Source organism: Lepus europaeus, chromosome 6 (genome assembly GCF_033115175.1).
Source record: "Lepus europaeus isolate LE1 chromosome 6, mLepTim1.pri, whole genome shotgun sequence".
Lineage (NCBI taxonomy): Eukaryota > Metazoa > Chordata > Mammalia > Lagomorpha > Leporidae > Lepus > Lepus europaeus.
This window is the reverse complement of record NC_084832.1, coordinates 68839746-68858981: the sequence shown is the minus strand read 5'-3', so window position 1 is coordinate 68858981 and position 19236 is coordinate 68839746. Positions and strand designations below refer to the sequence as shown.

Below are 19236 nucleotides of genomic sequence, written 5' to 3'. Positions count from 1 at the left end.
AGTGAAAAATCAGCAGATATAAGGTCTCTCTCTCTCTCTCTTTCAAATAAATAAATATTTTTTTGACAGGCAGAGTGGACAGTGAGAGAGAGACAGAGAGAAAGGTCTTCCTTTTGCAGTTGGTTCACCCTCCAATGGCCACCGTGGCTGGTGCACTGCAGCCGGCGCACCACGCTGATCGGATGGCAGGAGCCAGGTGCTTCTCCTGGTCTCCCTTGGGGTGCAGGGCCCAAGCACTTGGGCCATCCTCCACTGCACTCCCTGGCCACAGCAAAGAGCTGGCCTGGAAGAGGGGCAACCGGGACAGGATCGGTGCCCCGACCGGGACTAGAACCCGGTGTGCCGGCGCCGCAAGGCGGAGGATTAGCCTAGTGAGCTGCGGCGCCAGCCCAAATAAATAAATATTTTACAAATAGATTATAGAATAAGTCCTCCAAAAAGTCTTCTAGCTTTGTATAAATAATGTAAAACACCATACAATTTGATGCCAAATAACCATGACAGGTAATTCCTTGTAATTTTGTTAATGTAACACTCGTTTCATTTGTATATGGATGCCCATCCCAAAAGATAATGGGTGTTCCAAAATTGGCATTTGTGTATTTGTTTTTTATTTTTTTTATTTTTTTTGTTCTCAGAAGGAATCACCTCCTACAAAAATAACATTTGAAATAACAATTATTTTCCAGGCGGCGGCGGCAGTGGCGGCAGCTATGAGGGGGTGTCAGAAGATGGTGCTCATTAAGGAATTCCGTGTGGTCTTGCCATGTTCAGTCCAGGAATATCAGGTTGGACAGCTTTACTCTGTTGCACAAGCTCATAAGAATGAGACTGGTGGTGGAGAAGGAATTGAATCTTAAAGAATGAACCTTATGAGAAAGATGGAGAAAAGAGACAATATACACATAAAATTTACCATCTGAAGAGCAAAGTTCCTGCCTTCGTGAGGATGATTGCTCCCGAGGGTTCCTGGGTGTTTCACGAAAAAGCCTGGAACACACGCCCCACCCCCCTACTGTAGAACAATTGTAACGAATGAATATATGAAAGATGATTTCTTCATTAAAATTGAAACATGGCACAAACCAGACTTGGGAACATTAGAAAACGTACATGGTTTAGATCCAAGCACGTGGAAAACAGTCGAAATTGTCCACATAGTTATTGCAGATCAAAGTCAAGTTGAACCAGCAGACTACAAAGCTGATGAAGATCCAGCGTTATTCCACTCAGTCAAGACCAAGAGAGGCCCTTTGGGACCCAACTGGAAGAAGGATCTGGCAAACAAGCCTGACTGTCCTCAGATGTCTGCCTCTAAGCTGGTGACCATCAAGTTCAAGTGGTGGGGGCTGCAAAGCAAAGTAGAGAACTTCATTCAGAAGCAAGAAAAAAGGATATTTACAAACTTTCGTCGCCAGCTTTTTTGTTGGATTGACAAGTGGATTGATCTGACACTGGAAGACATTAGGAGAATGGAAGATGAAAGTCAAAAAGAACTAGAAACAATGTGTATGAAGGGTTCCGTTGGAGACACGTCAGCTGCTGATGTCTAGATGAGTCCCCTGTAGGGTCAGAGACAAAATCAAACTATTTACGCAACCAAGGTCAAGTGAGGGGAACAAGTGCAGCCAGTGAGGAGTGAAGAGGAATCTGACCAGAGTCTTGCAGTGTTGGCGTCTGCCAGACGTGGGCTGGTGATGTTTGCACATGCACAGGTTCCCAGCCACGTGTGTATATATGTGTGTGTGCGTGTGTATATATGTGTGTGTGTGTGTCTGTAGCTGTCTATAGGATGCATGTAGAGCTACAGACCACAGGCACGCACTTGTGTACATGTACATACAGAATACTGAAGGGATTAGCCCAGTGTCTCCAAAGTACTGTACCTATCTTCAGCGAGAATGCAAGAGAAAATATTTTCAATATATATACCTGGAACAAATTTTAATAATAATTATCAGAGTAATACCATTAATGGACAGATTGACTGCAATGTAATACTAGCTGGTATGTTTCATAAATGTCAAGTTGTGGACCAATATATATATAGTCTTTTCTTACTTTACTGTTCTTTTAAATGAGTAACCCATAAATTTTTATTTTAATCCCATAATCAGCAGACTTCCACAGGAAAATATCTTTGAAATTTTTTGGTATTCCAATGAGTCTAGACTATAAACTCTGAATGTATTTATAACTATTTATTTCTGGATGGTCATTAACTTACAGCCAAATTTGACAAAGTCTATTAAGTGAGGAGTAAAGTTATAGACCAGTTTTTACTTGTTTTCCCTAAGGGGAAAGTCCTTAAAAAAAAAAAGTCCGATTTTTATTGGAGTTTTGTATTTTACATTTCAAGTATTTTTCTACACCAAGCCTAGCAAAAAATGGAGATGATGGTTTGTGATTTATAATAAACACTACAAAGTTTGTAGGTCCCTGCTAGGCAAAGAAAGAAATCGATGAAAAAATGTATCTTCATGGTATCGTAGGCCCTGTAGGAAAGTCGGCCATAGAGCGCATGAGGGGATCTCGTTCATGTAGTGTCTGTTCTCTGGATCTGCGTAGAAGCCCCGCAGGTGCTCGGGGCCCTCACAGGATGCAGTGTGCTGAAGCCCGCTTCCAACAGGCACCGTGTCAGCCACGGAGTGGGGCCTGCCTGCCTGGGGTCGGGAGGCCCCCACGGGCCGTGCACCTCCAGCCTGGGGCTGTGCTCTCACGTCGACCGTCATGGAACAGATCCTGCACAGGCAGCCTGAGAACGCTCACTAGAAGCCACTGCCACTCTTCTCGTTTTTATTTTTTTTAAGGCAGGCACAGTGCCTAGGTAAGATGTGTATCAGCTTTCTCTGTCCGGGTTCAGTTTTTCTCCTGTCAGTCCTGGAAGCTTGAGTCCAATGATGGTGTTGAAGCCTTCAGGTCACAAACTGTCTTCTGTAACCTCCTGTGCCTCCTGAGACACACCACACCCTGCAGTCAGATCCCGCTGGCAGCCAGCCTCGCCCACAGTCCCGCCTCCTTGCCCGGCCTGTGTCCCCATGGAGTGGCAGCTGGGAGTCAGACAAGGACCCTGTTGTCCTCCTCCAGGAAGGCCGCCACACTTCACATCCTCCATGCACTCAGGATGAAGCCCCAGGCGTGCCCTCTGGGCACTGATGTAAGATGGGTTCCGTCAGCGCATAGTCATCGTCTGCAGAGGTTTACACGAGGGAGGTCATTGCTGGTTTTGTGAAATGAAGAGTCTAGCCCTCTCCTTATCATGAACTTAACTCTCACTTGCATCTGTAGGATCATTGGGAGCCTGGACGCACATGCAAATGAGAGCCCAGCACATGGATTTTAATGTTTTCCTAACAACTGTGGAGACTTGAGGGAATGTGTGGTGAACGTAAAATACCTAGTTTACTTGGCAGTCTCTTGTGTAAATTACAGTAAAACAAAGTAAATGAAATTTAAGCAGAAAATAAATTTCACAGAAATGCAAAAAAAAAAAAAAAAGAAGAAGAAATAACAATTCTTTTCCTAGATCAACCAGCTAAATTTTACTGAACTCCATAATTTATCAAGTGGGTAAAAAGAAATATTTTCATAGTACTAAGTGTTAAAGCAAGCAGAATATTAACTAGACTAAATTACCTGGAATGTGATGTTTGAACGTGTGTGGGTGCTTATTGATTCATTGAGCTGACATTTGTTGAGCACTTCCCATGTGTCAAGCACATCCCAGAGCTTTCAGAAACAAAGAGAGCCTTTGCAAGTCGCATTCACTCAAGAGCTAAAAGACTGGCAGGAAGGACTGAGGTAAGACTGTCACCAGTGATCCAGTTTGAACACAATTGCCATCACATCTCCATGAACACTGCAAATCTTGGTACGCTGAATCCCACCATATGAGAGCAGGGCCCGGTGTGTTCTCTCCAGGAGTCCTAGCTTGGTGATAGCCTTTGCCTATCCTGCTACCTCTGCCTTCGCTCCTCGACTGAGATCATGCTGTGTGGTTCCACTTCCCATTGCTTACACTCACCCCTTCTCAAGGTTCCTGCTGCCACCATTCTGTCTTGAGGACCTAGGCCTGTTTCCATGGATATGTGACCAATACAGCTAACACAGGGCCCCACTTTCTACTGAATCCTCACACTTGAATGATGCTTTGTGGTCAGCATCTTGAATATTTTTAATTTTATATTTGAATTTATGGTCTGTAAACGAAGTCCAGTGGAACAAGGGAACATGAGCTGGATACTAGCAGCCTCAGCCCACTGTAGTGCTGCTTCCTGCGACTTCTGCCGCTCCATGAAAAGAGCTCTGGGCAATCTACTTCCCATCCTCTGTGGTCATAGATGTTGCTGTGTCTCCCCTCCTGTCTCCACTGTCTGATCTGTGTCCCTTATATCAACCACAGCAACCAGGCCACATAAGTAAGGAGGAACCTTCCTCCTCTTGTTGCCCCCTCCCCTGTGGGGAACCAGGACAGGGATCATTGGGTAATCCAGGGTCTCCTGCATATTTCCTGCAGGATACAGAAGAGGGGTGAGGTGCTGGCCATCCTGGTCCTGGGCTGCTAGAGCCACAGCATATTTAAAGTGAGCAAACCTCTCTTCTATACCTGAATAAGCACCAGTCACTGATCCATTATTAATAACTAATCCATAATTCACACTGAGGTTCACTCTGTGATGCACAGCTTTCTGGGCTCCAGCAATGTATGTCATATATTTATTTTTCTAAAGATTTATTAGTTTATTTGAAAGGCAGTCCGTTTCAAAGAGAGAGAGAGAAGCTCCTCCATCCTCTGATTCACTCCCCAAATAGCCACAGTGTCAGGAGCTGTGCAAAGCTGAAGCCAGGATCGGGGAGCCAGGAATTCCATCCAAGTATCTCATGTGGGTGGCAGGTGCACAAGTACTAAGGCCATCTTCTGCTGCTTTCCCAGGCACATTAGCTGGGAGCAAGATCAGAAGCACAGCAGCTATGACTCAAACCAGCACTCCAGTATTGCAATATGGGGTGCAGGCAATGCAGGCAAGGCTTACCCACTGCACCACCATGCTGGGCCCCTGTCATGCATTTCTCATTACATCTGTTGTCACAGATGTATGTCATGGACTCACTGGCTTCACATCCCTTCTGTTTCAAGTATTCATCCCTCCCACTATCTCCAGTCCCCTGGATCCTTGGCAAACCCTGAACATTTTACTGTCTCTATAGTTCTGAGTTTCTTCCTCTAGAATGCCATTGTTGCAATCATACACTAGTTAGTTTTTTCCAACTTATTTTTTTTTTCACTAAGTAATAAGCCTGTAAAGTTCTTCCATTTCCTTACACAGCTTGATAGTTCACATCCTTTTATGGGTGAACTACATCTCATATCATAGATATATCATAATATGCTTATTTGCGCACATATTAAAGGATTTTTTTGGTTGCTTTTGGTTTGGGATGTTTAAAAATAAAGTTGCTGGGGTTGGTATTTGGCAGAGTGGCTAACATCCTGCTTGGAAAATCTGCATCTCACATCACAGTACTTAGGTTCGCGTCTCAGCTCCACTTCCAATACTAGCCTTCTTGGAGGCAGCAGGTGATGACCGAAGGAGTTGCGTCCCTGTCACTCATGGAGGAGGCACAGATGGAGCTGGTCTGGCCCAGCTCAGGTCATTTGGAGAGTGGATCAGAGGATGAAAGATCTCAGTCTTTTTCTAGCTTTTGGTCAGTGTAACACTATCCTTTTTACTGTTGCTAATAACAAGTCTTAAAGTCAGGAAGTCTCAGTCCTCATACTTTGCTCCTCCCTTCAACATTGAATTCCCTAGTCTGGATATTTTGCCCCTTTGTATAAGCTTTAGATTAGTTTATTGGCCATCCAAACTTGATCATACTATACCTAAAGATCAAGTTGGGAAGAACTGATAACTTAAATATTCCTACCCAGGAATATGGAATATTCATCTCTCTCTCCCCTTTTCTCTCTCTTGCTCTTTCTTAATACATAATATACATATACAGATATATACAGATATATATATATATATGCACATACATATATAGTTTGATCATTTGTCTTCAAGATTTTATATTTTTCTCACTAAGAATCTGTACACATTTTGTTAGATTTCTGCCTTGTTGGTGGGTATGGAATACCCCTAAAGGGAGCAATAATAATGTCTGCACTATGAAAAACAATTAATGAGGAAAAAAGAAAAGCAGACTTGAGAGGTATTAGAGACGAAAATTGGGAAATTACAATTATGCTTTTCTCCTGGACCCTTCATGCTTTATAATTCCTCTTAATTAACACCAGATTTTCAATAGATATTATTTCAAAAAGGAGTCTTTTGGGGATGTTTTAGGAAATTAGAAGACATAGTTATGAACTTAAAATTCATTTTATTGGCTTGTTTTGTATGTTGTACAGTACCCATATTACATAATAGATGTTTACAAGTTTGATAATTGAGTCAGTCATTACTGAATTATAACTATAAATAATAACTAATTAATGAATAAGTAAATAAGCAATGAATGTTGGTATACTTCTTAGATAATCTGAAATGTTGATTAAATTAAAAAGAATGACAAGAATAGCAGTAAGATTCCAATATGAATTGACTAGATCCCAAGGAAGCCTTGAGGTTACCTAAGGAAGAAGTAATCATTTCCGATCATGTATTGTGTGTGAAGAAAATGAGATGCAACATAAAAGGTTCAGTGATGCTCACAGGAGAGTAAAATCTCTACTTAAACATATGGGCATTATTGTACAGATTATATTATTTCTGTGTTATTCCATAAACACTCAATATCCAAGCTTTCACGTGCTGTCTATAGTTTGAATAGAATTTTGTTTCTTTGTATCACGTACTCAAATATGTATTTTTTCTTTCTTTTTAGTTTGTTTGCACACAATATAACAGTTTAAAATATTTTCCCATTTTCATCTGTTCATTTGATATTTCTGTTCCTTTGAATGATGATTTCTTTATATTGTACACCTTTTTGAGTTATTTACTCTCCCAATTTTATTGAAATTTGAATATACTTACAGCTGTTCCTCCCTACCTGGAGAGTATAATGTGCAATGTAATTGTAATATGTTATCTGATATGATATATATTTGTCAAGTATCCGATTTTACTCAGCAGTGCTTCATAGAATCTCTCAAACAGATCTTAAACATCAAGATTGAAAACACTTTGTTTCAGAGCTATTTGATAGACTATTTGTTTCAGAAACTATCGAAAAGGAAATAGAATCAGGTAAAATGCATCTTACACCCAATACTATGGTAAGCCTACATGCACATATTTTCTGGCTGAACTACATGAGTGAAATGTGTGAATTCTACTTCTGGCTGGCTTTAGGGGAAAAGGTGAGGAGAGATCAGGTTGGTAGATGGTATTGCCAAGGGATGCCATCCAAATTCCAGTGAGGCCCTACTAAATAAGAATATTTCCTAATAAACTGTAAGAAACTACATCAGAAATCAATAGGGAGATTAAGACCTTCCACAATGAAAATACAAAGCTAGAATTCAAAGACTTACTGAGCCTTTGAAAGTTAAAATATATAATTGTTTCTTAGAGAAAAGCCAGTGCTATAACTTTTTATAAAATTAACTTAATTTCAACAGCTGGTAGATTTTATCAGCTGACTGGGATCAATGATGCATCTTAATGTAAAATTTCAAACATATAGGGGCCAGCGCTGTGGTGCAGTGGTTGAAAGCCCTGGTCTGCACCACCAGCATCCCATATGGGCAGTGGTTCGAGTCCTGGCTACTCCACTTCCAATCCAGCTCCCTGTAATGTACCTGGGAAAGCAGCAGGGCATGATCCAAGTCCTTGGGCCCCTGCACCCTTGTGGGAGACCAGGAAGAAACTCCTGGCTCCTGGCTTCAGATCTGCCCAGTTCCAGCATATGGAAGACCTCTCGCTTTCTGTCTCTACCTTTCTCTGTAACTCTTTCAAATAAATAAAGTAAATATTTTTAAAAAACTAAACATGTATGAAGGATTAACATCCTGAAATACTCATTCTTACTTAACCTTAGAAGTTAAGTGGAATTTGTCAGGTGCGCACCCAGGAATATGAGGTATAAAGAAATGGAGCAACTAGGAAAGAACGTGAAAACACATAGAACTTCCTTCCTTCACAAAGGAATACCCAGGAGCATGTTCTCCGCTGATAGGCCAATGGAGAGGCAGCCTGGTTCTAACGTGCGGTGGATTTTCCTGTCCTCCAAGTAACATGGTGACTTAGGAAGTACAGGATGAAACACTTGTTGGGGCCTTTATGTATGTATGTTTGCTTGGTTTGTTGTTGTTGTTAAAGAGTCAGCTACGAATAGGGGAACGAATATGATCAGACATATGTAAGATCAGAGAACTCTCAAGCTCAGGAGACATTGTTATGATGCACTGCAGCAGAAAACGTGCCAACATTGTAGGGAGGCTCACGGCTGATCATCTCCCGTAGGCCAGGGTCGGTGGTCAGAAACTTCATTATGGAACTGGACCCCCTAATAGCACTGAGGGTGCAAAGGTTCCGTAGTAACTTGAGCAGAGGCCTCATGTAGCATATCCCTGTTGGCCTTTCCTCCTCTGTGGGTTTGGTTCCTTTATCTATAATTACAATGATATATCTCCCATTTTTGCTTCACCTAATATGAGTGTTCCTTTTCCAACCTCCCAAGGGGACAACCTGGCAGTGAATGAGTGCTATCTCCCAAACTCCTTTCTGGAGTATTCTATTCTGTATTACAAGAGAGTGGTTTACATCAGTAAATTCTCCCATATCTGACTTTACATTCTGTCCCTCACAGTCTAGCCTATCTGGATAAAGTCCAGTGTAATCTATTCACATGGTGTGAGTTCCATGCTTTCTTCCAGATGTTATTCCTTTTCTTTCTTAGGAAGCCCCCCAAATGATGGGTAGACTTTCCATTCTTTAACCCTCATCATTGGTAGAAGGGAAAGGCAGAGTATATCTCAAGGGGAGCACATGTCTTGCAAGTCACAATATGCAGTATTATCATCAAGTGGAGATGGGAGTGGGGGAAATTTGCAGGCCATGGGAGGTGGGGGTTAGCTGGATGAGACAAGCTGAATGTTACCTCCTAAGTCCTAGTTCCACAACTCTGGAATCTCAGCTCTAATCTTGGCAGAGAGACTTGTTTAGGTTGAGAATTCAAACTTCTCTGAAGTTCAACAACTCTTATAATTAAGCACTGGGCCTGATGCCCAGATTTCCTGCAGTAGATGCAAGTCCCTTTATATGTTGCCAATGGGCCCTTGACTTTCACACTATGCCTTAAATTGGTGATTAGTTACCCTCAACGTTTCACAGTAAGAGCCATCTCATTCTATTGTTCTTATAGTTACTAATTTCATTTCCCTCCAACTTTTCCAACACCTAAAATAGTGCACTTGTGAATGAATTCTCTTCTATCATAACTTGTGTTTTTGACCCTATTGACATTTTGGACAGGATAATCTTTCTCAGGCAGGAATGGCATGGAGGGATGGAGTGAAGGGTGAGGGTGAGGAGGAAGGTAGTTGCTATGCTCTGTAGGATACTCAGAAGCATTCCTGACCACCGTTCACTACGTGCCAGTAGCATCCTCCTCAGCACCCCAAGAACCGTCTATAGACTTTGCCAAATATCTCCTGGGACTGGGACAGTGGCAGTCACATTGTTGAGAACTGCAGTAGCTCATTGCAGAACATGCTAATGGGTTTTTTAGTAACAGCATTGCCAAGCCACACCAGGTACTGTTCACTTTCTACCATACCCATGATGATGTCCTCATTGCCAATAGGCCAGGGGTTACTTGGTTCCAAATTCCTATTTTAGATTATGTTATAATGTGCTCCTGGAACCAGTTGTTGTAAATCAGGTCCCTAGAAGAACAGACCCTGGGACAGACATTTACTTATGGGAAGCTTTCTTTGGAATCCTGGGGAAACAGCCCCTATTAGGGAGAAGGCAAAGGAAGCAGCTGAGCTGGTGTGGAACTGAAACAGGGTTTCAGTCCTGCCACAGACAGCAGTCGCACAAGACAACCCTTCAAAGATATCCATGTTGAGGCTGTTTATCTTTAAATCAAGCACTGGAAGGGGGCTGGCCCCAGCTCCTTCAGACTGAGGTTTCTTTTCAGGAGGTCCTCAGCTGTGAGTTGTCAGCAGCCAGCACTCTTGGCACCCAGAGAAATGAATGTTTCACTAACAGTCCACCAAGACATCCACTGAAAGAGCAGAAGATAAAATCTTGCAAATAATTCACAGGTGAGGTGGTAAATGACTGAATTTCTGCTGCTAAAGAGAACCTGCAGTGTCATGGTAACTGGTGACTATCCACTGAGTTGACAAATGATGACTGAGTGCCAAGCACAACTCTGGCTGCTGAGCAGTGCACTTGCACTTGAGGAGTAATGTTGTTTTGTGAAAACAGAAATTAACTCCACACAGAAGAATCACAATGACATGCCATACCATGAAATGTATCCTACGTCACTGATAGCTTATGTTTAAACATATTGCCAATGAAAGGAGGCAAGCTAGTGTAACACAAATAAGTGATTTTCAGGGGTTTTGTGTGGCTGTTCTGATAGTATGTGGGATTGTTGCTTACAGCCAATGTGGTGAACATAACAGTATCTCTGTGCACTGGTGGATTGATTTGCTTGTTTATAGAAAAACCAAGTTTCATTGACAATTCATCCTATCAGATGGTCTGGAATTCTAGTTTTTAATTATTTGATTTAATTATTTGCTTTTGATTTATTTGATTTAATTATTTGATTTTAGTGGTGGCCTGTGAAGGCTGTTAGAATTAAGAGTCTCCACCGTCATAGTTGTAGTGACTGTTCTTAAGATATTTTCCACTGATAGGGTTTGATGACATTTTGACATTCCTTTCATCTCAAAGACATCACATTATTCTTTAGGAAAAAAATTAATGAATCTTATAGAAAATTTATGTACAGAGCAAATAATATAATGTTATTAACTAGCAAACTCTAAATATGAAGCACCTCAATGACAGGTGATTTTTCTAGTGTCTGAAAATAGTTTTTGAAAGATTTAGTTACTTGGGAAGTTGAATGACAGCAAGAAAGACAGAAAGGGAAATAAAATGAGAGAGATGGTAAGAGAAATAAGGAGAGGGAAAGAGAGAAAGAGAGATCCTCTATCTGCTAACTCACTCCCCAAATGCCCACAAGAGCTGGGTCTGAGTCATGCCAAAATCAGAAGACAGGGAGGTCATCTGGGTCTCCAATAAGGGTTGTAGAGATCCAAGCACTTGGATAGCTGGGAGGGTTACTGGTATCCGTAAGTAGCAGCAGGATGTTGCTAAACAATCTGAAATACCCCAGCTCACCTTCACAACAAAGAAATACACAGTGCCCCACCACACAATGTTTTGTTTTGTTTTAAAGATTTATTTATTTTACTTGAAAGTCACAGTTACATAGATAGAGGAGAGGCAGAGATAGAGAGAGAGAGGGAGAGAGAGAAAGAGAGAGAGAAAGGTCTTCCATTTTTGCTGGTTCACTCCCCAGATGGCCACAATGGCCAGAGCTGTGCCAATCCAAAGCCAGGAGCCAGGAGCCTCTTCCAAGTTTCCCACATGGGTGCAAGGGCCCAAGGACTTGAGCCATCTTCCATTGCTTTCCCAGGCCATAGCAGAGAGCTGGATCAGAAGTGGAGCAGCCGGGACTCAGACTGGTGCCCATATGGGATGTCAGCACCACAGGTGGTGGCTTTACCTGCTACGCCACAGTGCCATCCCCTTGTTTTGTTTTTAGATTTATTTATTTATTTGAAAGTCAGAATTACACAGAGAGAGAAGGAAAGACAGAGAGAGCAAGAGGTCTTCCATCTGCTGGTTCACTCCCCAGCTGGCCACAATGGCCAGAGTTGCGTCGATCTGAAGCCAGGAGCCAGGAGTCTCTTCCGGGTCTCCCACATGGGTGCAGGGGCCCAAGCACTTGGGCCATCTGCTGCTGCTTTCCCAGGCCATAGCAGTGAGCTGGGTCAGAAGTGGAGCAGTCGGGACTCAAACCAGAGTCCATATGGGATGCCAGCAGTTCAGGTGGTGGCCCTACCAGCTACACCACAGAGCTGGCCCTCAAAAAATAGTGTCAAGATTAAGAAACCCTGATATAAAGAAAGCAGTATTCTGTGTATTTAGCCAGACAGTACCAGGCCATACTGGATACTTCTTACAATCATCATTAAACAGTTATGAGACTCAGCCTTGTTTCCTTTGCACTTGCACGTTCAGCTCTTAATGAGGAGTCAATTAGCACCTGATGTTTCAGTCCTACTCAAGTTCCTGAACTAGCATTGACCTAGGCTAGAAATAAAGCAGCAGTCACATCTTTACCATCCTCTAAGGAATAAAGTCAATCTGCCCTCAGGTCTGAGATCCATGAAACAACCACGACTTCCGGGTACTAGCCTCTCCCGTCTCCCCTTCTGGTGGATGCTGATATCAATGATTCTCAGGGCCCTGAAACCATACCTGCACCCTCCTCCATGCTAAATGGCTACCCCCTTCTGTACACCTGGACTTTCAACCCTCTCTCTTTCATTGCTATGGTCAGTTATTGGCCCTGGTACCAAGGCCTCACTGGAACTGAAGTCCTGCTCTTGACTCTAGTTTGAATGTGGTCTTTAGGTTTTTTTACGCCTGCCCCTTTCCAGAATTGAATCCCATCTTCAACTACAGGTGACAGCATAGCAGTTCATGACACATTAATTAAGGTGAAGATCCCCACCTCCACCCCACAGGTTGCTGATTAGCGACCATTGTCTGAATTTAGACACCAGCCTCCATTTTCCATAGAACATCTGGGCCCCTGTGGCACCTTAAGCACTGTGTCGTAGTTAATTTTTTGTTCCTCTCCTTTCCTAAGCATGCTGGAATCTCCTCCACAAGGGGAAGTGATTTCCCCTATTAGCTACAAAACTGCATGTGGAACATAATGGTCTTTAAACTGTTTGGTATGTAACAAGTGCCTGATTGAAAATTCCATTGCCAGAGCAGGTGCTCTGGTGTAGTGGGCTAGGCCTCTGCCTGCAGTGCCAGCTTCCCATATGGGCACCAGTTCTAGTCCTAGTTGCTCCTCTTTCAATCCAGCTCACTACTATGTTCTGGGAAAGCAGTAGATGGTAGTCCAATTTTTGGGTAGACCTGGAAGAAGCTCCTGCCTCCTGGCTTCAGATCGGCTCAGCTCTGGCCATTGCAGCCATTTAGGGAATGAACCAGTAGATGGAAAACCTCTCTGTGTATCTCTCCCTTTCTATGGCTAAAACTCTACCTCTGGAATAATTAAAATCTTAAAAAGGCCAGCGCCGCAGCTCACTAGGCTAATCCTCCGCCTTGCGGCGCCGGCACACCAGGTTCTAGTCCTGGTCGGTGTGCCGGATTCTGTCCCGGTTGCCCCTCTTCCAGGCCAGCTCTCTGCTGTGGCCAGGGAGTGCAGTGGAGGATGGCCCAAGTGCTTGGGCCCTGCACCCCATGGGAGACCAGGAGAAGCACCTGGCTCCTGCCATCGGATCAGCGCGGTGCACCGGCCGCAGCGCGCCAGCCGCGGTGGCCATTGGAGGGTGAACCAATGGCAAAAAGGAAGACCTTTCTCTCTGTCTCTCTCACTGTCCACTCTACCTGTCAAAAAAAAAAAATCTTAAAAAAAAATAATTCCGTCACTACCCTTTGACTCTGACCAATTGCTGCCCTTCTTGACTTCAATCAGCCATGATCTTGGTCAGCTCTCCCTGCCTGTACTCTGCCCAGGAGTTGGACTCTGTCTGTCTCTGTCCTTCCTGTGTTGTATGTACAGCCATTATTGTCTTGAGCATGAGTCAGGCACAGATAAGTCACTGCCTAGCAACACAAAACAAATGTTTAACAGGATTTCTTTAATGAACATCTAAAGAACTACTAATTAATTTAATCACAGGCATTTCTTTGGCTGCTGCAAAGGGAGTATTAACACAGAATGGCCTCAGGCACATCCACTAGTTTAGAGGGAATAGAGCTTTGTTTGTAAGTAAGTGTCTCGTAATCAGAGGCTCCAAAGCTGACACTGGAACTGTATCAATTTGTCCAAATATGATGAAAGGTTTTGCATTAAATAATAAAGTTTAAAACTTCAAGAGAAAAATGAGAAATACATTAGCATGTACATGACATTGTACCAGTGAGCACAAATGGTAGAAAAGATGATGAGAAGGAAGTGTTGAACTCTATGTGTTAGGCTTATAGCCCAAACAGAAATAAGGAAGAATCAAATATATCTGTTACCCCAAAATTATGTGTTGAATAAATGAAAAGAGATTTATAGCAGACCTTTGAAATTGAGTAATATCATAGGGATTGTATATTTTAACACTAAAATATAATTTATGTTTTTTAAAGATTGAAATGGTACATTACTACTGTTCTAGAAAGAATTTTGACTTAATTATCCAGATCAGGGTATGAAAATAAACACAACATTTAAAATTTGTCCATGCCTTCTTTTTGCTACAGAACTCTTAAAGACTTATGAGAATAAAGTTGTGTCAGTAGGTTTTAAAAGTGTGAGCTAAAGAGTCTAAGATCACTGTATATGTCGGATGATTTTTAAAATGAAGACCGCAGTCAGGAAATCAAGTTATCTTGTGCTTAGAATTTGTAATAAATAGAAAATTCTTTCTGCAAGGGCCTCAGGATTTTAAATGCCATATTTTACCAAAGCAATGGATTAGAGAGAGGTTGTTACAAAATGAATGCAGTCTTCAAAGATTCTTCAGTGAAGGCTTATTGTGCTTGAATCATGGGCCTCAGCTGAAACCTCTTGTATGTGTATATAGTTAATATTTTTATTTTATTCATTAATAAATCACTTTGTTTCTGTAAGAACATATAATTCAGCATAGGGTACAATTTAACATGAAGAGATGGGACAATTTCCAGGTAAGATACCTAGAGGCTGAATTCCCCTAAAAATGTGAAGATCATTCCCTTGCCCACCAATAATACTCAGTGCTTACAAACATGCCTGGAACATTGCAGGTAGTCAGAATTAATTAATGGACCATTGCGACTCTAAGATCCATTTTGACTTCCTCTTCCTCTACACTCTTACCAAAACAGCCATCAGAAACAGAGGAAGGCATTTTTGTAAGTTGAAACTGGAAAAGGGAGATATTTACCACAAAAAAAGTTTATTCCTGCTAATATAGTGTTGATAAGACTAGAGAAAAATAATTAATTAGAAAGCAGAATAAACCATTTAGCAAGGAATGACTTATTTAAGAAGTAAAATCAAACGATCATCCCTTAATTCAGAGTGGTTTGGAATGGAAGTGGCAGCAGACCACTCAGACAATCAGACAATCAGAGGTACATCCTATGTGTTCACCTTCCTCTGGTAAAAATACCAAATACCAAAGATCTTGCCTTGAAAAAATATAAATAAAATCTATTAAAAGATTGTATTTATTTATTTATTTATTTGAGAGGTAGAGTTACAGATAGAGAGAGGGAGAGACAGAGAGAAAGGTCTCCCATTCTCTGATTCAGCCCCCAAATGGCTGCAACAGCCAGACCTGAGCCAAACCAAAGCCAGGAGCTTCTTCCAGGTCTCCCATGCAGGTTCAGGGGCCCAAGGACTTGGGCCATCTTCCACTGCCTTCCCAAGGCTATCGCAGAGAGCTGGGCTGGAAGAGGAGCAGCTGGGATATGAACTGGTGACCATATGGGATGCCGGCTCTGCAGGAAGAGGCATAGCCCACTACGCCACAGCACTGGCCTCAAAATTTTTAATATTTATTTGGGAAGCAGAGAGACAGAAAAAGCTCCTATTTGCTGATTCATTTCCCAAATGCCTCCAATGGTTAGCGTAATGCCAGGCCAAAGCCAACAGTGGGAAATCAACCTAGGTCTCCCATGTGGGTGGCAGGGATCCAGCTGATTGAGCCATCATCTGCTACTTGCCAGGTGCACATTAGTTGGAAGCTGGAATTGGGAGCAGAGCTCAAACTTGAACCCAGGCATTACAATCAGTGCCTTAACCTCTAGAATAAATGCCAACCCCTGGGAGTCAGTTTTAATAGGCCTGCATCTGGACACAGATGGATCTTCCAGGTACACTGTAGTTGTCATGGAAAAAGGATGTGGAAACTCTTCTTTTCCATTTCTCAAGTGGTATCCTGTGAACCTGGAAGGGTAAGGTGAGAGTTCAAATTACATTTCATCTTTTATTTGAGAAAGAATAATTAAAATAATAATGACCTGCATAACTCCAGAAAACAACCGTTTCATTTTTTGTTAAGATTTATTTTATTTATTTGAAAGGCAGAGTTAAAGGGATGGGGTAGAGAGAGAAGGGGAGAGAGAGAGAGAATGAATCTTCCATCACCTGGTTCACCCCCCAAATGACTGCAATGGCCAGGATCCAGGAGCCTGGAACTCCACGCAGGTCTCCAAGAGTGGCAGGTGCTCAAGTACTTGGGCAATCTGCTGCTGCTTTTCCAGGTACAGTACCGGGAAGCTGGAAAGCAAACAGAACAGCTGGAACAGATGCTCCCAATATGAGATGCTGACATCCCAGGCAGTGACTTAGACAGCTACACCGTAACACTAGCACCAACCATCTCATTTTAAATATTGGGCTTAGAATTTCTTGGTGAATATCAGTAAACAGTAAATGATATTCACTGTAACGATGATGATGATCGATCCAAAACACCAAGTCTCCTGCTGGATTAAGTCCTTAAAAAAAATATGTTTACTTATAGAGAGAGGAAGACACAGAGAGAGAAATCTCCCACCGGGTAGTTGCAACAGCCAGGGCTGGACAAAGCCAAAGCCAGGAGCCAGGAGCCAGGAGCTTCAATGTTAATAAGTGCAATAATATGAGACAATAAACAAGGCAAATGATTACCAGAAACCAGTGGGAAAATTATAATTTGCACATATGTTATTGTCTACCAAATAAATCCATGAAAAATCAACTAAAACATGGTAAAATTCATTAATAAATCCAGGAAAATGTCTAATTTCCAAATTAATACAGATTTGACAGTATTTTATATATAAACAATAACCTGCTTAAAATGTACTGAAAATCTCTGTTCATAACAATAAAGATTGTAAATGCCCTTTAATAAATTTATAAATAACTGTGTATGATCTAAATAGAAACACTACAGAAATTTATTAGAGCGGAAAAAAAAAAAAAACTAGCACATGTTACACATCCTGTAACACTGGAAAGTAGTTAGTGGTTATACATCTTGTAACACTGGAGAATAGTTAATGGTGTAAACATCCTCCTTCTCTCTCTCTCTCTTTTTTTTTTTTTTTTTTTTTTTAGATTCATTTCATTTATGTGAAACACAGAGTTACAGAGAGAGGTAGAGACAGAGATAGAGGTCTTCCATCCTCTGGTTCACTCCCCAGATGTCCACAATGGCCAGAGCTGTGCCAATCCAGAGCCAGGAGCCAGGAGCCAGGAGCTTCTTCCGGGTCTCCCATGTGGGTGCAGGGGCCCAAGGACTTGGGCCATCTTCTACTGCTTTCCCAGGCCATAGCAGACAGCTGGATTGGAAGTGGCGCAGCCGGGTCTTGAAATGGCGCCCATATGGGATGCCGGTGCTTCAAGTCAGGGCTTTAACCCACTGCTCCACAACGCCGGCCCTCTCCTGCTCCTTAATTACTACTCATAAAAATAGGATAATCATAATTAAAATGACTGAAATACTGAAACAGTATTTTTACACTTTGTGTTTCTGCGTGGGTACAAACTGATGTGATCTTTACTAATTATATACTGAATCGATCTTCTGTATATAAAGATAATTGGAAATGAAAAAAAAAAAACCTGGTGTTAAATTGGAAATGGCATAGAAAATTAATTAATTTTTTTAAAAAAAATATTATGTAGGATCTCTGTCTTTAATGTGCTGTACACTCTTATTTAATGCTATAACTAGTACTCCAACATTATTTTTTTTTTTTCTTTTCACTATGTGTTGCTGTATGGCGGCAAACTGTTGAAATCGTTACCTAATATATACTAAACTGATCTTCTGTATATAAAGAGAATTGAAAATGAATCATGATGTGATTGGAAGGGGAGAGGGAGCGGGAAAGGGGAGGGTTGTGGGTGGGAGGGAAGTTTTGGGAGGGGGAAGCCATTGTAACCCATAAGCAGTACTTTGGAAATTTATATTCATTAAATAAAAGTTTAATTTAAAAAAAATGACTGAAATATGCTTTTTAGATACAGAAACATTATAAAGCTTACATGACTGAAAAAGCTGAGCCAAAGCATTCAAAATAAATACTACGTGGCTAACATTTGGCAATTAAGATGCTGGTTGGGATATCTATGTCTCTTATCAGAATGCCTAAATTCAAACCCTGGCGATGCTTCCTAGTCCAGATTTCTTCTAATACATGCCCTGGAAGGCAGCAGGTGATGACTGAAGTACCTGAGTCCCTGCCACCCAGGTGGGAGATCTGGATGGTGTTTTTGGCTCTTGGCTTCAATCTACCCTGACCACAAATGTTGCAGGCATTTGTAAATAGAAGCAGCAGGTGGGAAACCTCTGTCTCCTGTATCTCCCTTTCTGTCTACCTTCAAATAGATAATAAAAATTTAAAAATAAATTTTAAGAATATACTCATGATTATGAAGAGGCACTAAAATGCTTCAATAATTAAGATAAAATAGCGCAATCTGATTGGAAGAAATTCTGAAACATGAGATAAGAGGAATGCCCCCCAGAACAAAGTATAAACAGCATCAGTGTAATTACTTGTACCATCAAAGGAGTCTGGAGGCAGACAGGTTAGACCTGGGAAGGCAATGCACTCTGTGGCACCATCAAAACCTGAATCTTCGCACACAGGAACTGCCAATATGTGGCCTATATAGCCTCCAGGCCTATCTCCGAGTTCAATACATTTTCTGGAACACCGTCCATCACTTCCACACTGCAGACCAGAAAAAAAAGAAAGGAAAATGAGGAAGAAACGTGGTTTTCCTTCAGTGAGTGAGTTTCCTTTAATCCATCTCTCCCTAAGGCCCACATAGTAACCTTGCTTACCTCTCATGACCAGAGCCTTCCATCCGATCACACTTCACAGAGGACAGAGCTGGAAAGTAGACAGTGTCATTTTAATGGTAATTTGACTGGCTAAAACTTAGAGCTGTCCTCCCAAGCAAGAAAAGCTCTAGCTT

The 19236-nt window shown here is 41.9% G+C and overlaps 1 pseudogene; it reads left to right on the top strand.

The window, feature by feature from the left end:
• Positions 1-731: 731 nt before the first annotated feature.
• Positions 732-1553, top strand: LOC133762358 (phosphatidylinositol transfer protein beta isoform-like; annotated as a pseudogene).
• Positions 1554-19236: the final 17683 nt, after the last annotated feature.